General features: G+C 45.1%; 1 protein-coding gene across 2 annotated transcripts in view; it reads left to right on the top strand.

Annotated features, from left to right (window-relative positions):
* The window catches only part of NRG2 (neuregulin 2), a 191,155-nt gene that overhangs the window by 77,423 nt on the left and 88,440 nt on the right, over positions 1-25,292 (top strand). The window lies entirely within an intron of this gene.

Here is a 25,292-nt window from a genome sequence, read left to right as displayed (position 1 = left end):
TTCCTGCCCCAAGCGGTGCTGATTTGTGGTGTCTAGTGTCATAGCACCCTTGCATCAAGGCACCTTTGTTTCTCCTTCAGCTGAGAGTGTGGATTCCAGCTGCCAGTTAGAGGCTCCTGGTGGCCCAAGGCCAGAAGCTCTGCTCTCCCAGGGAGACAGAGTGGCGTCTCTTGACATTCAGCCACAAGCAGTCCCTCTTAGTAGAAGCCTGGCCTCTATTAGCTCAGGGTAGATGGGCCATGCTTTGGGGTGGGCGCCACGGGGAGAGTTGGAAAAGACCTACCCCCTCCCTGGGTTGGACAAGACCCAGCCAATCCATGAACTTCAGAGATGAACAGAGCTGGGGGCTGGGCTGAGAAAGAGAGGCCCGTGAACTTTGGGAACCCCTCTGATTCAAGGGTCTAGCTCCAGCCTCCTGTGTTCTTTGGGCCCGTCCACAAAGGCTTGTGCCGAGAGACCTGGTCCGCACTCCCTGAGCGTGCATGTGACAATGTTTGTGCTTAAGAGAAAGGCCATGTTTATGGCAGTGCTGGAAACATGTGACTGGGAGTGCATGTGCTCACGATTATGTGTCTTAGCCTCAGGGGGACTTGGGTCTCTTGAGGCTCTGAGTGCCTCTGTGAATAAGACCAGGCTGGGATGTGTGTTTATAATAGTCTGCCATTCTGGTGTGGGCATCCACGTGCGTGCGTGCATGTGTGTGTGTGACTAACCACACTTCCTCTCTAGAGCTACTTCTCTAGGCCAGGAAGGGGGTGCAGAGTAGAGCTCCAAGAGAGTAGGATACACGTCAGAAGGCCCAGCTGGGAGCTAGAACGTCTTACTTTCCAGTCCCTGTCCTTCCTCTCCTTCCTGTTCTCTCACCCTAGTCCTGTCCTGGAGGTTTCTAGGGGAAGAGACGACCCTAAAAAGTCTTGTGACCAATGGTCCTGCCAGACTTGGGGGCCAGGCATGGCTGGGCTTGTCCGAGAGTCAGAGAAGTGAGAAACTGGGCAGCGCACAGACAGAGATGTTACAGTTCCTGGAACAGAGGTCCCTTTTTTTTCCCCTTGTTCTTTTTTCCTGGCTTGGAAATAATAGGTCTTCAATCTGAGATTAGGAGAAAAGGAAACAACCAGAAAAGGAACCAGTTTGAACAAAGACAAGTGACTGGACATGAACAACTCCCCCCTCCTCCCCCCGCCCCCGTTGCGATGCAGTGTTCTTACCTAGATGTGGTGGGGGTAGGGCAGGGTGCAACGGGGGACATCCAAATTCCCCTTCACCACCAGGCCTGGGTGGGGGCAGGAGAGCAAATGAGGTATGAGAGGGCTCTGGAGTCAGGCAGACCAGAGTCCAAGCCTGCCTCTGTTATTTACTATTCAAACTTCACCTGTCTGGGTCTCCATTTCCTCTTCTATAATCTATATAGTGGTTTGGGAACCAAGTGAGAAAATAAATACACAGTGCTGGGCACAGTGCCTGGCAATGATGAGCATAAATGGCACTTACAGGCATAGGACTTGGTTTTTTCCATGTATCAGCATCCTGAGGGTGAAGATAAGGGGGATTTGTAGGGATACAGGTCTAGCATGTGTGCTCAGTCATGTCCAACTCTTTGTGACCTCATGGATTGCAGTCCGCCAGGCTCTTCTGTCTGTGGAGTTTTCTAGGCAAGAGCACTGGACTGTCATTTCCTCCTCCAGAGGATCTTCCCAACCCTGGGATCGAACCCACATCTTCTGCATTGGCAAGTGGGTTCTTTACCACTGAGCCACCTTGGAAGCCCACATAGGCCTTAGCTGTCTGCAGAGGTAACCCTCTGTATCAAAAGACCCCCCAGCAGAGATGCCAACCTAGTTAAAATGGGGGTGGATTTGCCCACAGGGGCAGTATCTATGCTTTATTCATACACACAAGCACTTGCGTATGTATGTGCGTGTGTGTTTGTGCATGTGTTGTGGGGCTTAGAAGGCAATGAGAAAATGTGTTGCCCCAGCCCAGCAAAGGCTCTGAAGGTGGAAGAGCACTATGGTAGATAAGGAGGGACAGGATCCATGTTTTTATTTAACTTAATTTAAAAAAATTTTAATCAAAGCATAATTAATTTACAATATTGTGGTAGTTTTTGGTGTACAGCAAAGTGATTCAGTTATATATATATACATATATATGTGCATATATACATATATATGCATATATATATATATATATGCATATATATATGGTTATACAAGTTGTACAGGTTATACAAGATATTGGGTAGAATTCCCTGTGCTATACAGTAGGTTCTTGTTGTTTGCCTATGTTATATATAGTAGTATGTATCTGTTAATCCCAAATTCATAATTTATCCCCCCTGCTATGTTTTTAAGGTAAGAATATGGCCTAAGAATATCTCCAGACTACCCTGGGAATGGCTGTACACGTACTGTGTCAGGTTGTTAAGCGAATTTAGGGGTGTTAGGAGATCTATTTCATGGAGGTCCTTGTGCTTGTCTGGAAATTATTGGTTCATTTGTTCATTTACTCACCATCCAATTATTTGATAGTTACTGAGCATGTAGCGTGTATGTCACGTCACTTATGGGAGGCTTGGGCCCAGAGAGAAAAAAAACGTTGAGATTGACTCTGGACAAGAGAAAACTGAGGTGAAGCCCAAATGTAACCTTCAAGTCCAGAGAGAGCTCCATCTTGCCTGAACCAGAGAAGGTGTACGTTGAAAACCTCAGCAGGAAGGATTCAGGCTACATTTGAATTCAACAAATACTTGGCACTGATGTTGAAAAAAAAAAGTTAAAAAGGCTTCCTGACATGGTTAAGCATGGTCAGAAGCCCCATTTGTTGGGATCCGGCCTGCCTGGGGCGAGTGGTGGAGTAGGTGACCTCTTGAGGACCCATCCACGCCCAGGCGTCTAGAATATTCCACTGACTTGGATGCTGACTTACTCTAAGACCTTGGGCAGATGACTCAGCACTAATGAACCTCAGTTTCCCTCTCTGTTAAACTGTGACAGGAGTGTTTCTTTATGGCTCCTCCCTGCCTTCCGAGCCTTGGGCAGGGAGAAGAGCCCACCTCTGTAACATCGCTTTGATTTCTGAAGAAGAGATCCCTATCTTTTAATTCCAGGGAGTTCCTATGCAGATAGTCTAAGCTAACTTCCCTGGCTACACCCCCACAGATCCTCCACTCCATGCACTTCCTTCACTCCCCGGGATCCCCAAAGCATAATCCAGGGGTCACTCTCCGTTTGCCCCCAAACTGTGTGCCCTGTAGGAGCTGATTTTCCTGGAGATCCCAAATGACTTCCCCCCAACCCACCCAATTTCTTGCTAGTGCCATTACCCCTGCCTAGGATCCTCTCTTCAGTTTTCTCCCAGTGGATCCGGTTCTGTCCTGACTGTTTCAAGCCTGCTGGTTTCTGATCAGCCCTTCTCCCATTGGAAGTTCAGTTTCCTCCCTTCTCCATCCTCCAGAGCTTGCCTCCAGTATGACGTTCCTCTTTCGATGCTGGCTTTGGCATAGCCCCAACTCCGTGTCTGCCACACATGGTCTGCCACTGGGGCTTAGCAGCATTGTTGGAAGGGAGGACTATCAGGGGCTGGTCTTGGGAGTAACAGGAGCCTGAGGGAGCGTGGTGAAGGAAAAAGGATGCTGGGGGTTCAAGGACTAGTTCTTGGGGCCAGAGAGATCGCTTGATTGGAAGAGGCATGCTGGTGGCCCTTGCTGCCTGCGCCTCCTGCCATCTGGCCATCTGTCTCTCCAGTGACATGTTACTTTTTTGGATTTGTCAGGAAAGCAAGAGTTTTGGTGAGGAGCACACACTTTGGGCAGCCAAGGGACGTTTGTTCAGGGCTGCCTTGACCCCCCGTTACCCTGGGGTCCCTGTGAGCTGAGTTTGCATGCCTCAGAGCAGTGCTCAGTTTAGGACAGACGCTATTGTACAGGTTTCCTGGACTGTGCTGGGCTGCTGCTATTCTTTTAGGGGACTGGAGATGGCCTAGTATCCGCTCTCTATGTCTTTACCAAGCCCCCTTCAGTTCCAGTTCTCAGAAGGCACCAGGGGGCCATCTGCCATTCTAGAAACTGAACTGGTGATGTGTAACAGGAGTGCTCGGCAGGGCCTTCTGGAGGGGGTCGTAGTTACAAAAACCTCCCTTCCCTGGTCAGCCTCCCATTAGAAGCTTCCCGGGGGAGGGAGGGACCTGCAGAATCTGACCAGATGTGGAGGTCACAGAGGGAGTCCAGCTCTATGCTGAGCATCCCCTTCTGGGTCACTCACTGTCCCTGGGCTGGTGGGAGAGGGAGGGCCTGGCCTTGGGGAATGTATTATTCTTCTGGCTCCAGCAGCCTAAGACCATGGTTTCCACATGTTTCTAAACAGGCTTGGTTGTCCTTTGGAGCGATGTGTCACATGCAGGGCAGGAGCCTGAGTCCTAGCAGGGGGAGGGGGGACAGGCGATGGGGTGAGGACTGCTGGGATTCTCAGGGAGACCAGACAGGAGGGGTTCAACCCAGGAAGAGGAAGCCTGCAGGAAGCTAGATCACAGCAGATGCACTAATACAGTAGGGCAGGTGAGGGCACCAGCCAGGGCCCCCCCACCCTATCACCCCCAACCACAGACCCACTTGGCTCCCCCACAAGCAAGACCCAGAACCGTAAACAGCCTGAGTCAGAGCTGGGCAGCAGCTTATGAGCGTGTTGGTTCTGTCATTAGCTGTAATAGCAGCATCTCACCCCGATGCAGATGCCTTTTATCCAAGCCTCTCAAAGAACTTGAGAGAACAGCAAAGGGCTCTATTATCCCCAAATTACTAATGGAGAAACCAAGGCCCAGACGAGCCTAGCAACTTTTTCTGGGTTTGTGGAGGAGCTGGGAAGGGGCAGGTTCTGTCCCTCTAGGAAATGGGTTCTGGGTTCTTAAGGATCCACTTTTTTATTCTCTCTCCCATAAGTGGCCGATACTGAGCAGAGAACAACAATAATACCAGCTACAACTTACCTAGGCTGTACTGGGAACCAGAGGATGGAGGTGCTAGAATTATTTTCCTTTACATATGAAGAAACTGAATCATGGAGAAGTTGGGCAGCTTTCAGTTTCAGGCAATGGGGAAGTGACAATGTCAGGATTTAAACCCAGTAGTCTGGTGCCAAAGTTTCAACCTCAAAATTTGATTACCATTCTGGATCCTACCCAGGGCAGACCCTTTGTGCCAAGTCAGAACTCCAACTTCAGCCCTGAGGAGAGGAGAAGCCCTGGCCAGTCTCTTCCTCCTTGGAGGAAATAAGTCTGGGGAATGACAGAGCCTTGGCCTGGACCTTGGTTAGAGGGGTGCTGTGGAGAGATTTCTGATTTGGAATAATTTCTAGTGAATCAGAGCCTGGGATCCAGGGAAAGGGGTGCCGCATCACCAACCCCTTCTCACTGTTTCCTCTATGCCAGTTGTCTCCAGGAGCTTGGGAGGGGGTGGGGTCAGGGATCTGGAGCTACCTGGGACAGTGGCTAGCACCATCAGTGTATTCTTCATGAGAGGCTACCATCCCCATTTCTAAGACAGGAAAGAAGTCTCTGTCCCCACACTCTCTCTACAATGCCCACCTTACTCTCAGAGACGTGCAGGGCCCAAGCGCAACCACAGATGGCTCTTTGTCCTGGCTTCCCCAAGGACCAGAGACCCTGCCCTGGTCTGCCCTGCAACATGGCTGGGGTGACAGCCAGGGAAAATTCACCTTGGCAATCTGGTTCTGCTGTAGCTTGCTGTGGGGCCTAAGCCAAGTCACTTCTGTCCTTTGGTGGGCTTCAGTTTCCTCGCCTATGAAATGGGAATGTTAATCCAGTGCTGAGATCTTCTCCAGTACTCAGTTGTGCGCCTGGCTTCTTGGTTCTTGGATGCCTAGAAGGGAAAATCTCTTGAGAGATCCCTGGGTACTTCTCAGACTTAAGAGGAGGATGAGTGGGTGAGGATAAGAGGATGGCCAGGAAATACTGGGAAATTGTGCTAGGCAAAGCCATTGGCCTTTTCTATTACATGCTTCTATTCAGCTATTTGTAGCTTTCTGAAAAGTTCATGGTTTGGGGATTTTTTTTTTTTTTTTTTTTTGTCATTTTTCCATATTTGGTCATGGCCTGGAGCAAGGATTTTTGGAAAGATAGAGTAAAAACCCCTTCAGCTGTTTGTAAGCATTGCAAACACCCACAAAAAAATATTCTTTTTCCATTTAGAAAAAACAACAACATAGTTATGTTTTCTTTTTCAGCTCAAATAACTCCCAAACAACTCCAAAGACTTCAAACTTGGCTAGTAATTAATCCTTAATGAAGGTGACTGTACAGTATGTGCTCTGCAAACTTTGGAAATAAGTTTCAAATTCAGAAAGTCATTGATGCTTATAAAAGCTCTGCATTCTTTTCCTGCTTGCTGGCCCCTCACCCCTCTATAACAGCCCCCTCCCAAGAAACCCAGGGTAGACCCCTAGTCTCAAACTGTAGCTCACGTGTCGGGTGATTCAGGAGTGAGGTGGCCATGCCTCCTACCTAAAGATGCTGTTTCCATTCCCACCCTGGGTGGTCTTTGCCTAGTTCGCAGCCTGAGAGGCTGAGCTTGAGCAAAATTGGAGTCAGGCCTTACACTGCTTTCTAAGGTAAAGTGATCCCATCTTTGGAAAGTTTATGTTTGAGGTCCTTGTCCCAGGAAACTTCCAGGAGATACTTTATAGTCTACAGCAGTCACTGACTCTGGAGTCCCAGGACCCACCAGGGGTCTGCATAAAAGTGGTGAGGCATCCAGAAGAGATGAGGGACTCTCCCTTGGCTGGACAAGGGAACCCTCCCCTCTCAGGCTACACTCCCTGAGCTTCATCCCTCAGAAACCATTGTCCAGGGGCTCTCTTCTGTCATCTGCCCCCTCTCCCAAATCCATCTTGGCTTCTTTCAAGCTCTTCTTGATCCCACTTATTTCAACCTGGCAGATCCATCCTTCCATTGCTCCTTCTCCCTCTGACATTTGCACATCAATACTGGCAGCTGTTGGCAGTGAGAGCCTCAACCCCAGGAAACAGGCCCTCTTCACTCTGCAGATCAAGACAATGATTGGAGCTGAACCTGTTTAGGGGGTGGATTGTGGGGGTTGGGGGGAAGGTGCCAGTGCGGAGAGACTTGTGGAAGCCGATGCCTGAGCTCTAAGTCTACTAGACCCACTCCCTCTTCCTACATGGCAGACCTCCCTTCTTTTTGGCTTCCTTACCTGAATAACAAGGGCATAGGCTACATCTTCTCTGATGCCCCTTTCATGGCCAGGGATCTAACTTGACCTTGTGTTCTCAGGATTCTTTATGTAAATGTGCACACACGTACGTATTTACATGTGCACATACGTGCACACACACACACACACCATGTTTTTGACTGGGGGATGGTGACCAGCTAGTTCTCATCTCCACGGAACAAGACAATAAATTGATTATGGGGCAGACCGAAGCCAGACATGAGGAGCCACTTGGACAACCATGAGACTCTTGCAGCCCAGGTGATATGAGACCAAGGGAGGTATGCAGGCAGGGGCATGGACAGAAAGACCTTGAGACGTCCCTGCTAGCTGAGAGGATGGAGGATGGACCCTGAACTTCCCTACCAGTCAGTGCCAGGATGTCATTTGCTCCCATCTGGTTCCACATCTGGAACCAGCCAGATGCTCATTGCAAAGAGCTGATGAGGCCTTCCCCGATTGCCTCAGGGAGAAGGCCTTTTGATGACATTGTCTTCCAGACCCTGTCATCTTCTCCAGATGGCAGCCCGCTTTTCAGCTGTGCTTCCCTGGACATACCCACTGGACTGTGAAGCTGGGGAGGGATTGGGGGAAGCTGCCTGGAGGGCCTTGCCTTAGACCCATGGTCCCCCACTGGAGCTCACAGTGCATTTAAATTTCTTGCTGGGCAGCTGTTGGCCTCCCTGCCTTACCCCATCACCATGTCTTCTGGAACTTGCACGTCTTGCCAATTGGGATTTCGACACTTATTGCTCAGCTGCTTGAGCTTTTCCATCTGACAGTTACATGACTGTTGCTCCCTGCTGATGGCCCTCGCCTGGTGAAAGTGGAGGGGATGTACGTCAGGAGAGGCCACTTTTCTCCACTTCTCCATCCCTGGGACCCAGCTCTGGACCATCTGGATCCTCAGATCCTTTTCCTCTGCTTCAGAGAGGAAGGAGCAGGAACCAGCAACCCAACATCTTTGGGAAGCCCATGCTGAGGACCATGGAGATGCTGGAGAGGCAGCAGCCAGATCCTGCCCTCGAGGAGCTTAGAATCTTGAGGGTGGGAGGAGCCGGTGAGGTCTGATAACCCTTAGAAGGAATTCTCAGTCATGAACTTCATGAATGGTGCTGCCTGGAAGTGCAGAAAAGCAGAGAAGGGAGGGAGTACTGTGAGTTGGGAGTCAGGGAAGGCTTCCTGGAGGAGGTGCTAACTCGTCAGGACAGGGACAGCCCAGAGCTGGCTAACCTGCTTCAGGTCCCCAGGTACTGCATGATGTACTGGGGGAAGGGCAACTAGGCAGCTTCCAGGTCAACAGTGATTCCCACAAGCTGGAGAGAGAGAAAAGTGGACAGAGAGGGCACCATGGATGGGGTAGGAAAGTTGCTGAGAGGCACACATTTGTTTCTTGTTCTTGATTCTTTCCTGATGGCTCAGATGGTAAAGAATCTGCCTGCAATGCAGGAAACCTGGGTTCGATCCCTGGGTCAGGAAGATCCCCTGGAGAAGGGAATGGCTACCCACTCCAGTATTCTTGCCTGGAGAATTCCAAAAAAGGCGTGTGCAAAGGTGCCAGGTTGTAACCTCCTGGGAGACAATTCTGACAGACATGAAACAGTTAAAATCGTTGCAGGCACATATGGTAAGGGCCAAAGTGAGCAGCACAGCTCCTCCCATGATTCCCCGTTGCCCACAGGCCTCGGCCCCAGCGTCCTAGTTCAGCTTACACAGCCTTTCCAGATCTCGCTCCTGCCAAACTTCTCTAGCCTCAGCTTTCACCGTTCCTCCTCATGGACCATGCTTAACCCTACTGAGCTCACTGCACTTTCCAAACTCATCACCCTCTTCCTCCTCTCATGTTGTTCCTACTGTTTGCAACACCTCTTCCTCCCTCTACCCTGCTAATTCCTATTCTGCTTACAGATGCCCATTTATTTGTTAGCTCCTCTGAGAAGCCTTCCCTGATCTTCAGTGCTAGTCTTGCTTCTGGCCTCCCATAGTGCTGTGTGAGTAGTTGGTCCACCGCTGGCAAATGCATGCCTCTTTTAATAGCCTTTTGCTTATTTGGTTCCCTCCAGGCTGTAAGCTCTTTGAGGGCAGGACAATAACTATCTTCATCCCCATTTCTTCCCTGCTGCCTACCATGGGGTAGGGTGCCCAACACATTCTTTGAACAGAAGTGAGTTGAACTGGGAAATGCAAGGAGGGTGATAACAATCGCAGGTGGGCAGGTCAGGGAGATGGTGCTCAGCAGAGAAGGTTGAACTTGGAGTCTGGACTGGAAGGGGAATGAATAGAACAATATGAGTAGCAAACGTTTACTTTGCACCAGGCTCTGTTCCAAGCACTTTCTAATTTTATCCTTACAAAAACCCTGTGAGGTGGGCATTATTACTCTCCCAATTTTACAGATGAGTGGAATGTAAAAGGAGAATAATAATGAGTTGGTACAAACAAAAAGGCATTTGCTGCTAAGAAAACTGTGAGAGTAAAGATACAGAAGGACTTGGCAGGAGACACGAGGGGACCTTTTCGAAGAGTAGCCGGAGTGGAGAGCTTGGTTCAGGATCATGGGAGTGAGGATTGATGAGGTCCAGGGGAGCCGAATCTGAGAATTTTTATATCTGGGTTCAGAAGTTTGTCTTGATTTAGGCATTGGGAAGCCATTGCTGCTTTCTCAGTGGGAGATTGGTGGGGTCAGATTTGGCCATGATGTTAATGAATGAATTAGGAGGAAGAAAACAGGCAAGACGGCCATAAGGAGGGTGTTGGCATAACTCCCCTCCCTCCCTGCTCCTCTGTTTCATTCTTCCCTCTCATCGCTGTCCACAACAGCACTGACATGGTGGCCTGGGGACCCCAGGGCTGGACAGCAGCTGCAGGTCCCCTGGGCCCCTGCCTGCTCCACTCTGGCTTGACTGAAGCTGACTGCTCAGGGCTGTGACCATGACCTGGAATGGGCTGGACTTCTCCTCCACGGTCACTTTTGCTAATGAGAAGCAGTTGTGCTTGCCTCAAACACGTGGGAGGTAGAGACAGAGAAGCCGGGGCGGCCCCTCACAAGCTCCTGCGTGACTCCCACCCTCCCTGGGTCTTCTTCCTCATCAGCTTCCAGCAACCACTTCCCCTAACAGCCTGTTGGACCACTGTCCAGGTAGACTTACCTGCCCTCAACTCTGCCCATTCTTTCTGGCTCTCTTGGGGTTTCCAGGGCAGGAAAGCTGCCTAGGTTTCCCCAAGTGTCTGCAAGCCCATGGCTAAAGACCCCGCTCACAGCCTACTTCTACTCTCTATGCCTCTTCCTTCTTTTTCTCCCTGTTGTCAGGTAAAGGGCTGGAGCCACAGGAGCACTGAGTTCCTCCTGGTTCTCACATGATTTTTCTCTTACACTCTTCCTTTCTCGGTGTTTCCGTCTCCACCTCAGCTTTTCAGGGCCCTGAGGCCCTCCTTAGCTGCACAGGACAGGTTCTGTCCTCATCTCATCATCTAGCCAAATCCCTCTTATCTTTTGAGACCCTGCATCCTCCAGGAAGCCTGCTGTGACCACCCCACCTTGTCATTGTTCCAGAACAAGCTGGCTGGGCCCAGGCCCAATGCCCCCAGGTGGCAAGGCAGCCCAGCCCTGATATCCTGGCTTTGTGTCTTTTGTGGCTTGTCTGGCTGGTTCTCTCAGGTTGGGGGGTGGGAGGTGAGGGGGTGGAGTACAAATGGGAGTGGGGACCGTGGAGAGGGGAGGAGTAGACATTCATTCTAGCGCTTTCCCTGCTGGAACCATCCAGAATACCTAGTTTCAGGAAGGCCAGGGAAAGAGGCCCAGAGCTGTTCTCTGGCTCACTTCTTCCAGCACTTCCCAGACTCAGGCGCCCCCTTCCCCCAGATCCATTAACCCTTAAACCTCAGTTGCAAAGGCTCTTTGTGGCCTTGAGCTTTCAGTAGCTCTCACCGCAGGGTGGGAGATATACCTCCTGGCTCAACCCTCCACTCCTCCCCAGCTCCTGCACTGCTAGGGCCCAAGGTTAAGTGCGGTCCCGACTCTCTCCGCACTTGTCCCCTCCCCCTGAAAATGTGTCAGAGGCCGCTGGGACTCTTGAGGCCTTGCTCTTTCTTCTTCTCTCTTTATTGAGGCCTTTTTTTTTAATGGCGATACCGTTGATGGCGCACATATTCCAGAGTAATATGTTCAGGATTAGGCCGCACAATGAGGTTATGACTCCCTCCTGTGCAGCCCCCACCCAGGGGAGCTTGCCCTACATCTGGCCGGCGTGCATCTGGCTCAGGCTCACAGCTGGCCAGATGTTGCATCCCCGTGAACCCCGGCCTGCAGCCTTGTCTGCTAGGGGCTGGAGCTGCGCGCACACACACAGACACACGCGTGCACACCCCAGCCCACCCGCTCTGTTTGGAGCCCCGAAGCACTGAGGTCATCCGGATCTCTGTGGGGAGCTTGGAGCTCTCGGCCTTGGTGGATCATTCCTGCTGCTCTGTGGTAGGGCAGGCAGGCTGTTGGGACACATCTGCAGAGGTACGTAAATATCAAGTTCCCCGCTTCCAGCCCAGACAGGCTGGTGGGAAGGACCCGCTAGAAACCAGGCTCTGAGTTTGGAGCCGACCCCCACCCTCCCCAGGGGCCAGCTGCTCTTAATGAGTTTCTTGTGCACTTATTTTGAGATGCTCCAGGTCTTAAATGCTCCCATCTCATGCAGAGACTTCCCTCTGCACCCACTCTTCAGTCACCCCCCCACCCCCCCCTTCCCACCTTGTTTTGTCTTCCTCTTTCCTGCCTTTGGTAATCCACAGCCTGTGGAGTGTGAAAGCTGCAGAGGCTGAGCTCCGGACCCTCAAATAATTACAGGTGACCTGCCAACTTTGTTTGCCCACTGGTATTGGCAGAGACCAAGCAGGGGGATCAGGGAGGGAAAGGAAACTGGCATTTATTGGGTGCCAACTATGTGTCAGGCACTGAGCTAGGTGCTCTGAATATATTATCTTGGTTAATCCTTGCAACCACCCTGCAAGGTAGCTATTATTATCTTTGTTTTACACATGAGGAAAGCATGGCTCAGAAAGGTTAAATCTCTTGCCCAAGGTCACATGGCCTGGAAGAGGCAGAGCCAGAATTCTAAACCTTGTCTGTTTGACTACAAATCGTATGCCCTTATGCCGTGCTGTCTCCCTGGCAACTTAGCTGGTGAGTGCCCGTACGCATCCGTAGGTCCTCCTTCCTGGCCACTGTATTCTCTGGATCTTCCAGAGCCGAGACCCGGAGGCTGTGAGCTTTGGCCTCCCTGCCAGGCCAGGCAGGACTGCTGGGGTAAGCCAGGGAGGGGTAAGGGGCACAGAGAGGGGGGTGCTGGGCTGAAGTTGCAGTGTTGTAACCAGTGGCTTTTCTGCATGGTTGGTCAAGGGGACAGCCACCAAGGCCTCAGAAACAGAATTAGAAGTTGGGGAAACTGGGTGACATAGGATGAAAGGCAGGCAGATGGGCCAAGGAGGCATCTGGAGGGAACTTGGGAGCTTTCCATGGCTACAGGGCAGAAGGAAACTCATAAGAGGGAGAGAAGGGAGCCGCAGAGCCCAGGCTGCTATTGTCACCTTATCATCCATCAGCTCTCCAAGGACTCCCAGCAGATGGCACATTCCAGTGGCACCCCTGGAACCCCTCTTCCTGACCACAGGGTGTGGCATCCTTGAGAGGCAGCAGGGGGTGGACAGGCACCCTCCAGCCTGGTCATGACCGACTAGGTCCCCACGGCAGTTCTAGTACTTACTTGGCCTCCCTGGGCTTAAAGAGCAGGAACAATGGCCTCAACCTCACCTCACCTGATCCCAGTACATACCCATAGACACACACAATCAGCTCCTTTTCTACCCACAGACACTAAACACTGTTCCGTATCTATGCCCCCATACAAAACTGTCACTGCGGAGATGAAACTAAAGCACCAAGAGGGTAAGTGACCTGTCCAAAATCACATAGCCGGCACGTGTGTGTTTTCCTTCTCTGTGTGCAGCCAGAGCTTGGCCCACCATAGTGAGGCAGCACGGGGCAGTGGGAACAGTACCAGTTGGGGGAACCATCCAGACTAGATTGAAAGTCCAGCAATGCCTCTTCTCTGTGCTGTGACTCTTGAAGCCACAATTTCCTCTTCAGTGAACTTCTAAGTTCACAGTGAGGATTAAAGACAATGTAGCAGGTGTTCAAAAAATGGGAGCTGCTACTGGCAGCAAAGGGCTTCCTTCATGGCTCAGTGGTAAACAATCCAGCTGCCAATGCAGGAGACGCGGGTTCGATCCCTGGGCAGGAAGATCCCCTGGAATAAGAAATGGCAACGCACTCCAGTATTCTTGCCTCGGAAATCCCATGGACAGAAGAGGCTGGCAGGCTACAGTCCATGACATCGCAAAAGAGTCAGACACAACTGAGTAACTAAATAACAAAAACAACTGGCATCAGTGGCTGGGATACTGTCTATGCTAGTAGGTGGAATGCAGCTAGGATGCTGGCTGGCATAGGGGCTAAGATGCTGGGCTGGAACGGTGGCAATGATCATCAAAGCAATGGTAACAATGATTTGTGAAGGGAACCTCTGTTTGGGGGACAAAAGTGGTCCATTCAGGTTAAGTGTCTCAGGAAGTTCAGAGAGGAACTGCTTTACCTGCGTTGGAGAAAAGGACTCTATATGTGAGAGCCCTGGGGTTGGATGTGATATGACAAGATGTCAGGTGCAGTGAGACGTGTAGACCCTGGTTCAGTTCTGGCTGTGGAGAGCTTTTCCCCAGGGAAGAAGTCAGTGTGAATCTAGGCCTCTGCAGAAGGAATGGTCAGCCTGGGGATGGCTTAAACCACCTCTTCCCTGGATCCCTGGGAAAGAGCAGATCACCGCACAGCCTTAGGACTAGCACCTTTTCAAAGAGGTGGAACTGGGAAGGTGCTCTTAGGGTTCAGTGCAAGGACAGACTTCAGCTCTCTCAGCATCAGGAGAGGTCTACTTTGGAAGAAGCTGAATGTTCTCCAGATGGCACGTTATACCCCAGGTTGTGGGGCAACTCTTAGAACTTCTAGGGCTGCATTGCAGTTCCCCGGGGATGGGCAGACCCTTCAGCTCTCCCCTGGGGTGGATCAGAAAGGTCCAACCAGTTGGGGATGAGCTGGTGTGGACCATCTGTGTCCCTGGCATTGGGAATCTTTTCTCTGCTGTGTGGCTCACTCCAGCTGACCTTTTGAGGGGCAAGTTAGAAGTGTTGAAACAGCCTGACTCAAAGCAGCTTTACCCTGGGGAGCCAGAAATTCTTTTTCTACTAATAATCCTTTGAAATAATCCTTTTAATCAGGTTTCCTCTAGGAAGAGTCTGCAACACCACTCTCAACACATTTTCACTGGTCTCTTTGTTATAGACAAGCCTGTTCTAGCAGCAATTTGCCATTTAGACAGGGACAGGAGCCATGCAGAGAATGTAGCAATTCTAGCTGCCCTCTGGGAGACCTTACCCCCTGACCTGCCTTTGAAGGTATCTCTTACTTCCCTTTCCTTAGTCTCCAAAACCAAGGTGGACAGGGCTTATATAGAGGGAGCTGGTGAATATGAACACCTGCGCTGGCAAGAATATACAGAATAACTGTACAAAAAAGATCTTAATGATCCAGATAACCACGATGGTGTGATCACTCACCTAGAGCCAGACATCCTGGAGTGCAAAGTCAAGTGGGCCTTAGGAAGCATCACTAGAAACAAAGCTAGTGGAGGTTATGGAATTCCCATTGAGCTATTTCAAATCCTAAAAGATGATGTTGTTAAAGGGTTGCACTCACTATGCCAGCAAATTTGGAAAACTCAGCAGTGACCACAGGACTGGAAAAGGTAGTTTTCATTCCAGTGCCAAAGAATGTTAGGACTACTGCACAATTGCACTCATCTCACATACTAGCAAGCGACTTAACAGCAGCAGCAGCACATGCTAGCAAAGTAATGCTCAAAATTCTCCAAGCTAGGCTTCAACAGTATATGAACCGAGCACTTCCAGATATTCAAGCTGGATTTAGAAAAGGCAGAGGGACCCTCTGGTTGGTCAGTTGCCAGCATTCACTGGATCATAGAAAAAACAAAGATATTTCAGAAAAACACAGACTTCTGTTTCATTGACTTAGCTAAAACCTTTGACTGTGTGGATCACAACAAACTGTGGAAAATTCTTCAAGAGATGGAAATACCAGACCTTACCTGCCTCCTGAGAAATCTGTATGCAGGTCAAGAGGCAACAGTTAGAACCAGACATGGAACAATGGACTGGTTCCAAATTGAGAAAGGAGTCTGTCAAGGCTGTATATTGTCACCTTGCTTATTTAACTTATATGCAGAGTACATCATGCAAAATGCCAGACTAGATGAAGCACAAGCTGGAATCAAGATTGCAGGGAAATATCTATAACCTCAGATATACAGATGACATCACCCTTATGGCAGAAAGCGAAGAGGAACTAAAGAGCCTCTTGATGAAAGAGGAGAATGAAAAAGCTGGCTTAAAACTCAACATTCAGAAAACTAAGATCATGGCATCTGGTCCCATCACTTCATGGCAAATAGATGGGGAAACAATGGGAACAGTGACAGACTTTATTTCCTTGGGCTCCAAAATCACTGCAGATGGTGACTGCAGCCATGAAATTAAAAGACGCTTGCTCCTTGGAAGAAAAGCTATGACAAACCTAGACAGCATATTAAAAAGCAGAGACATTACTGACAAAGGTCCGTATAGTCAAAGTTATGGTTTTTCCAGTAGTCATGTATGGATGTCTAGTTGGACCATTAAGAAAGCTGAGCACCAAAGATTTGATGCTTTTGAACTGCAGTGTTGGAGAAGACTCTTGCGAGTCCCTTGGACTGCAAGATCAAACCAGTCAATCCTAAAAGAAATCAGTCCTGAATATTCATTGGAAGGACTGATGCTAAAGCTGAAGCTCCAATACTTTGGCCACCTGATGCGAAAAACTGACTCATTTGAAAAGACCCCGATGCTGGGAAAGATTGAAGGCAGGAGGAGAAAGGAACAACAGAGGTTGAGATAGTTGGATGGCATCACCAACTCAATGGACATGAGTTTGAGCAAGCTCCAGAAGTCAGACACAACTGAGCGACTGAACTGAACTGACCCCTGGCAAGACACCCAGCAGGGTCTTACATGGAAGCAACCACCTATGTGAAAACCTGAGAAACGTGACCTTTGATGCCTTGAGGAAAGTTCTTTGCCCCATATAGCGGCTATCCTGGGGTCAATCCTTAGCCTAAGACATCCTTCTTATGTAAAATGCCAATTCCCTAGTTAAAATAAAACAGAGACAAAAGAGATACCATAAGAGCCTAGTAAGACATAGGCTAACATGTTTGTAGTAGCTTTGTTGTTGCATTGTTCAGTTGCTAAGTCATGTCCAACTCTTTGCGACCCCATGGACTACAGCACACCAGGCTTCCCTGTCCTTCACTGTCTCCTGGAATTTGTTCAAATTCATGTCCATTGAGTCAGTGATGCTATCTAACCATCTCATCCTCTGCCCCTTAAAGACAGAACACATTAAGAAATCAGTCACTTATGCTTCAATAAAAATTAGCCTTGCATCTTTTCCTAAGAACAGGATGTGCTAGAGGGAGGGAGCTCACCTCTGAATCCTTAAACCTAATACAGAGCTTCATACCTGATACATAGCAGGACCATCAGATGTCATTGGAATTAACTGACTGATAGATTTTTAAGAACTGATAGGTGGAAATGATAGAAATTTGGCAGAAGAAAGACTGGGCCTCCTAAAGATCCTTTGAAATGCAGAGTAAAGATCTTCTTTTTCTCTAAAAGGAAAAGGAAGAGAGGATACCATTTCTTTGATGGTCAAGTTAGTCCTGTCAGTTTAGTTCCTAACTGAAATGCCTTACAATATGGATCTTTGGGGAACCCTGTTGATAGAGACTTGACTGGTCTTGGGAGCCTCAGGGTCACTGAGACTCAAAGACTTTGATAGTTAATGGGAAATGGCTACCCTTGATTGCTGAGCTTACCTGTGCTCAGGGAATCTTGACTCTAGCTTCTGACTTATCCCTCTTGTCCAACCTGCAATTACATTCTAGAAATTCTCTCTCCTAAGAATCTCTCAATCCTACCAGTTCTCTTCATCCTCACAGTCACTATCCTTTCTCACCTGGAATTACTACAACAGCCTGCTACCTGGTCTAACGTCCAGTCTCTCATCTATTCTTTAGGCTTTGGCCAGAGTAAATCGTAACATGCAAATATGACCTTATTATTATACTGTTGAAAACCATCCAGTAGCTTCCTACAGCACTCAGGATAAAGTCCAGAATCATCTTGGTATGCAGGTTTGCAATTAGGGACAACATACGAGGTACCCAATAAATGGAAACTCCTACTAGCAGCAATGGCCAGGATACTGGCTATGCTAGTAGCTGGAATGCAACTATGATACTGGTTGCACAGGGGCTTAGATGATGGTCCATAATGGTGGCAGTGAAAATCAAAGTGATGGTAACAATGATTTGTGAAGTGGACCTGTTTTGGAGACAAATATGGTACATTTAGGTTAGTTCTCTTAGAAAGTCCACAGCTGAACCTCTCTCCCACCACTGGAATGAAAGGGCTCTGTAGGTGGGAGCCCTGCAGTTGGGTGTGAGCAGCTGTCACGTGAAATGAGATTGTTTGGGCCCTGGTTCAATTCAGGTTGTTCAATTCCCCCAGGAAAGTAGCCTGCTGCCTGTTTTGGTATGATCCAGTAGGCTAGATTTTGTACACTGGGTGGAGTGAGAGGGTGGGTAACAATTTTATTGAGATGTAATTTACATACCACACAATTCACTCATGTGAAGTATACAATTCAATGTTTTTTTTTAATTAAAAAAAATGTATTTGGCTGTGTCAAGTCTTAGTTGCAGCACATAGGATCTTCCATTGTGGTACACGGATTCTAGGCGTGGCGCAGGCTTAGTTGCTCCACAGCATGTGGGATCTTAGTTCCCTGACCAGAGATCAAACCTGTGACTCCTGCATTGCAAGATTCTTAACCACTAGACCACCAAGGAAGTCCCTCAATGGTTTTTAATATATTCATGGAGTTGTACAACCATCACTGCTGTCAATTTTAGAGCATCTTTATCACTCCCAAAACAAGTCCCCATACTCTTTAGCCACTTACCACCCCCTAGCCATAGTCAATTACAAATCAGCCTTCTGTCATTATAGATTTGCCTTTTCTAGATATTGTATACACATGGTATATATGGACGTACACATTATGTGGTCTTTTATGAACTTTATTTCACTTAGCTTAATGTTCTCAAAGTTTGTCCATGTTATAACTATATCAGTAGTTCATCACATTTTATTACCTAATAATATTCCATTGTGTGTAAATTCTTTGCGACTCCATGGACTGTAGTAGCCAGCCAGGCTCCTCTGTCCATGGAATTAGCCAGGCAAGAATACTGGAGTGGTCAGCCATTCCCTTCTCCAGGGGATCTTCCCAACCCAGGGATCAAACTCAGGTCTCCTGCATTGCAGGCAGATTCTTTACCATCTGAGCCACCAGGGAAGCCCATATGTATATATACCACATTTTATTTATCCATTAATCAGTTGAAGGATATTTGGGTTTTTTCTACTTTTGGTTTTTATGAACAATACTTCATTGAACATTTGTGTTTAAGGTTTGTATGGACAGATGTTTTTATTTCTCTTAAGTGTATATTTATACACCTGGAAGAGGCATTGCTGAGCCATATGGTAACTCTGAGTTTAGCCTTTTGAGGAACTGCTGTACCATTTTCTAAAGCAGTTGTACCATTTTACTTTCCCAGCAGCAGTATGAGAATTCCAATTTCTCTATATCTTCACCAATGTTCGTTATTACCTGTCTTCTATTCTAAACATCCTAGTGGATGTGAAGTAGTGTCTTATGTTTGTTTGTTTTTTAATGTAGAGCTCTTTATTAGATTAACTTGACACAAGTATTAACATAAATTATAACTCATTACATTTAAATTTGTGATCTGTAATAATGCAAGATTTCAAGAAATAAACACTTGGATACATGGCATTAATTCTTGGCTGGTATCAATTGCTGCTAAATTTAAACTTGAACATTGAGCTTCTTAGCATCGAAACTCCTCCCTAGAACATACACGTGGACTTTGTTACTTCAGGACTTTAGTCTTAGGCCTCAGAAGTCCACAAGGATAGCAGAGGCTGTCACATGTAAATAAAGGATTGGTATTGATATTCCAAAAGTCTCCTTAACTTTCCCTGATGTACCTGTAGTTGGATTCTGCTTCTTTGAAACTCAAATTCACATTCATCCTTCCCCACTTTAAGCTGTCTTGTCATTTGTCAGTGATGACTTTTTCTAAAAAAATTGTGACTAAAAACATATAACAAAATTTACCATCTTAACCATTTTTAAGTGTATGGTTCAACTATAAATAGATTTACACAGATCTGTTGTGAAACGGAACATTTTCAACTTGCAGATCTGAAACTCTATACACACTAAACAAGTTTCATTCCCCACCTCCCCCCAGCCCCTGGTAACCACTGTTCTACTTTGTTTCTATGAATTAGACTACTCTAGGTACCCAATAAGTAGAATCATACAGTATTGGTTTTGTTGTGACTGGCTCATTTTGCTTAGCCGAATGTCCTCAAGGTATCTATGTTATAGCATGTGTCAGAATTTCCTTCCTTTTTAAGGCCAAATGATATTCCATTGTATGTATATACCACATTTTTATTTATCCATTAACCCATTGATGGATATTTGGGCTGCTTCCACCTCTTGGATATTGTGAAAAGTGCTGCTCTGAACATGGGTATGCAAATACCACCAGAAGTAAGATTGTTGGATCAAATGGTAGTTCTAGTTTCAATTTTTTGAGGCACTATCATACTGTTTTCCATGGTGGTTGCACCATTTTACGAACACTTATTATTTTCTGTGTTGTTTTCTTGAATCGTAGTCATTGTAATGGTGTGAGGTGACATGTCATTGTGATTTTGATTTACCTTTCTCTGATTATTAGTGATGCTGGGCACCTTTTCATATGCTTGTTGGCCAACATGTATATCATCTTTGGAGAAATGCTCATTCAATTTCTTTGTCCATTTTGTAATCAGGTTATTTGATTTTTTTTTTTTTTTTTTTTGCTGTTGGGTTGTAAGAGCTCTTCGAATATTCTGGGTATTAATTCTTTATCAATGTATGATTTGCAAGTATTTTCTCCCATTCCATAGCTTGCCTTTTTATTTTATTAACTATGTCCTTAGATGCTCAGAAGTTTTAGTTTGATGTAGTCCTGTTTGTCTATTTTTGCTTTTGTTGCCTATGTCATACCAGGCATCTCATGATTCTGATTTGCATTGCCTTAATGGCTAAGGATTTGCATTTCCTTAAGGGCTTCCCTGGTGGCTCGGAGGCCCAGGTTTGATCCCTGGGTTGGGAAGATCTCCTGGAGGAGGAAATGGCAACCCACTCCAGTATTCTTGCGGGAATAATCCCTTGACAGAGCAGCCTGATGGGCTACATAGAGTACATGGGGTTGCGAAGAGTCGGACACGACTGAGCAGTTCACAATGGCTAATGATGTTGACCATCTCTTCACTTGCTTCATTTGTACATCTTCTTTGGCAAAATGGCTAACCAAATCTTTTGCCGATTTAAAAAAATTTTAATTGGTTTTGCATATTTTTTAATTAAGTTGTTTTTTGTTGTTGTTGAGTTGTCCTTTGCCCATTTTAAAATAGTTTTTTTTTTTTAAATTATTGAGCTGTAAGCATTCTTTATGTATTTTGGGAGTATTGTCATCTTGACAATATTAAGCCTTCTGATTTATGAGCATAAGATGTATTTTGTTTTATTTAGATCTTCCTTAATTTATTTCAACAAAATATTTTGTAATTTTGAGAGTTTAAGTTTTGCAATTCATTTGTTAAATTTTCCTTACGTATTTATTTTTTTGATGTTATTATAAATAAAATTGTTAATTTCATTTTTTGATCATTCATTCAAATGTCTAGAAATACTATATATTTTATAATATATAACATAGAATGTTGATTATAATATCATATATATTTCATTATTCTTGCAAATATAAAGTATATATTTCTTGTATAATGTAACTTTGCTGAGCTTGTTTATTCTAATAGTTTTGGATTATTTTAGTGGATTCCTTAAGATTTTCTACATATAGGATAATGTCATCTATAAATATAGTTTACTACTTCCTTTCCAATCTGGATGGCTTTTATTTAATTTTCTTATCTACATATTTGCTGGAAAAAATAAAAGAACAGTATTTGTGACATGTGAAAATTTTATGAAATTCAAATTTTAATGCCCATAAAGTTTCTTTGGGATATATGGCCATGCCCACTTGTTTATATATAGCTGTTATTACACTTCAATGGCAGAGTTGAGTAACTGCACTAAAGACCATATATGATGCTGCTGTCACTTTGCTCCATTATAAATCATGATTCACTTATAACTTGTCAGTGTTTCAAGTGACATGTGTATCACTGTCCTGTGACATGTTACTTTTTATTACCAGTGCACATTTGGGTCAAAAAGAGAAAAGAACAGAAAAGTGAACTTTGAATGTCATACTTCTGAGGCCACAGTATACTGTGGATTATTTTGTTATCAGATTAAATAACAAATTATTTATTGTGCAACATTATAGCCAGGCTAAAAGAATACAATATACATCAACATTACCAAACAACTTTTCATCACAGTGTTTTCAATTCACAGGAGAGCAATGGTTAGAAAGATTAGAAAATTTAAAATGGAGTATCTCATTAGAGAATTCTTCACAAAAATAAAAAATGAAAATCAACCAAAGTAAGTTTCCAAGTGGTTGATTTGTTAGCAAAGCAAGGAAAGCTGTTTACAAATGGTGAGTTAATTAAATTGGATTTGATTGTAGCAACTGAAGAATGTGTCCAGAGAAAATAAACTCACTCAAAGACTATTAGCCTTTCGGCAAAAACAGTCATTCAAAGAGCTGAGGATATTAGGAGCAATGTAAATCGTAAACTAAAAGACAAGGCAAATGATTTCAAGTGGTTTTCCTTGGCTCTGGAAGAGTTGACAGATGTTAATGATACTGGCCAGTTATTGTTTATTCAACAAATGGATGCCAAGTTTGAAGTGACTGAAAATTAGCCTCTAAGTATAGTCTGCATAGAGCAACTATAGGTGAGAATAGTTGAGAAAACACTAATTTAGTACAACCTAAAGTGGAATCTGCTAAGATGTGTTATGAATATAACTAATGATGGCAAAAATACACGTAAAACAGAAAAAACCTTACTTGGACAAACTTACAAAACTTTTAAAAATGTATAAGGTGTTTAAAGCATATCATTTTTCTTTGCATTATTTGTTGGCAGATACTTTGAGAAAAATATTTTAATCTATTATATGTTGTTCAACCAGTAGTGACAACAGTAAACTTTATATTTCTATTTATGTAGATATAGATCTAGCTATGATGTATACATTATTGGAAACTTAACTATTGATATTTCTGTAAATTTTGGCAGATATAAGAGTTGAATATATTAACTTCTCCTACTATATAGCACTTTGATGGCTTAACAGTAGTAAAGTTTTATTGTGATTTTTTGAGCTCAGAGCTGAGACAGAAATTTTTCCGAATAAGAAAAACTGTTCTCTACTACTCAAACCCTGGATAGCTTTAGAATTTAACTTTTGCTGCAGACTTGATATTTGTTAATGAATTAAACCTAAGATTACAAGGCAAAAATAATGCTTATTTGTGAAATTTATATTGTGGTAAAATAATCTCATCTACAACTTATGTTGTTTGAATCACAAGTAATGTCAAGCTGCTTGATATACTTCCCACGCTGTCAGAAGTTGAAACAAGAAGCAGGATCTCCATTCCCACAGTCATTTGTAGTGAAGTATTTTCTGAGCTCAAACTATAGTTCCATCATGTTTTTTCCAACATTGATGCAAGTGCAAAGGAAATTTCCATATTTCAAAATTAATTTAAATGTGCAGTTGAGGAGCTTCCACCTAACTTTCAATTGGAAGTGATTAATCTGCAATGTAATGACAGTCTAAAAGGCAAATATCAAGAGAAGAATCTGATAGAATTCTATAAATACCTTCCAAGTGATGAATATACTCAATTAAAATCACGTGCTCATGAACTGCTAGCAGTATTTGTTAGTACTTATGCTTGTGAAAAGACATTTTCATAGATGAAATATATATAATCTCATTACAAATCAGTATTAATAGGTGAACATTTGCAATCAATTTCCATGATAGGGAACACTAACTTTGCATCCCAATTAAGTGAAATGTTATTCCTCCCCCCGCTGAAAAATTTCCATTACTTTCATTGGTAGACCTGTTTTACAAAATGTTGTCCTCAATTATTATATTTTGATTTTTATCGATAAAATTGTGGATATTATTTTTTTCCCTTCTCATATAAGTACCTACCTTATATCCTGGATTTTGCCTCTTGGTTTACAAACTCTAAAATATTTACTGTCTGGTTCTCTATGGAAAAAGTTTCCTGACCTCTAGGTTATATGATAAAAATCTGGCTGCTATTTGTTTACCTAATTCACATTCTTTCTTTTCTTGGGACCTTTGCACATGCTATTCCTTCTGCATGGAATGCTTTTCCTCTTCCTCCCCATTTCCATTGACTGATTCCTCATTGTACTTCAGTCTTAGCTTAGGTATAACTTTTTAAAGGAAGTATTTTCCAACACCCCTCACCAATGTTAGCTATCCCTTCTGTGAACTTCCACAGCATCCTATACCTCTCCTATATCAGTAATCTTTTAAAAAATGTACATAGCAGAAAGTCCAGGAATGTATGATAGATAATGACATCTGCCAATTCTTCTTTCTAGAGGCTATCACTATTATATTTTCTTGGGTATCTTCTAGAGATATTTTCTGCCTATATGAGATATACATATATGTTTCCCCCCTCCCACAAATGATAGCATGCTATATACATAGTTCTGCACCTAGTTTTGTTTTGTTTTTTTTCCCCCACCTTCATTGAAGTGGAAACTTTAGAGTTTATTCCATATGTATTAGGTAGAGTTGCCTCATGCTTTTTTAAAACTTGGGATAGAATTTACATACTAATAAACTACAGAATTTACATACTAATAAAATTCGTAATTTTAAGGGTACAAGTCTGTGTGTTGTGACAAATGTATATAGCCATGTAAAACACTGACATTCTCATAGAATATTTCCATTACCTCAAAAAGTTTCCTCATGCCCCTGGTAATCACTGATTTGCTTTCTTTTACCTCAGGGATTTTTTCCTTATAATTGATTTCTAGTCTCCTACTGTTGTGGTCAGAAAAGATGCTTGATATAATTTCAATCTTATTAAATTTATTTAGACTTGTTTTGTGGCCTAGCATGTGATCTGTTGTTATTCACTGGAGTGTTCCATGAATGTTAGTTAGGATTATTTTGGTTTTGTTCTAGTGGATAGTTATTTCCAGTGTTTTGCTGTTAAAATATTATTAATTCCTACAAATGAAAATTGCTTCATCAAAGTTTGAGTGTGTGTTGTAAGTTGCTTCAGTCATGTCCAACTCTTTGTGACCCTATGGACTGTAGCCCACCAAGCTGCTTTGTCCATGGGATTCTCCAGGCAAGAATACTGGAGTGAGTTGCCATGCCCTCTTCCAGAGTATCTTCCTGACCCAGGGATCGAACCCACATCTCCTATGTCTCCTGCATTGGCAAGAAGGTTCTTTACCACTAGCGCTACGTGGAAAGCCCTCCTCAAAGGTTATGTGTATTTAAATTTTTGTTTAACCAAATGTCCCTCTATATAGGTTGCTTCCCTGGTGGCACAGCAGTAAAGAATCTGCTTTGCCAATGCCTACAATACAGGAGGCCTGGGTTTGATCCCTGGGTCAGGAAGATCCCCTGGAGAAGGGAATGACAACCTACTCCAGTATTCTTGCCTGGAAAAATCCCAGGGAC

The sequence above is a fragment of the Giraffa tippelskirchi genome, chromosome 6, assembly GCF_054371585.1.
Source record: "Giraffa tippelskirchi isolate mGirTip1 chromosome 6, T2T-mGirTip1v1.2.pri, whole genome shotgun sequence".
In the NCBI taxonomy this organism is placed as follows: Eukaryota; Metazoa; Chordata; class Mammalia; order Artiodactyla; family Giraffidae; genus Giraffa; species Giraffa tippelskirchi.
Note: the sequence above shows the minus strand (reverse complement) of the source record. Positions and strands in the feature narration are given on the sequence as shown.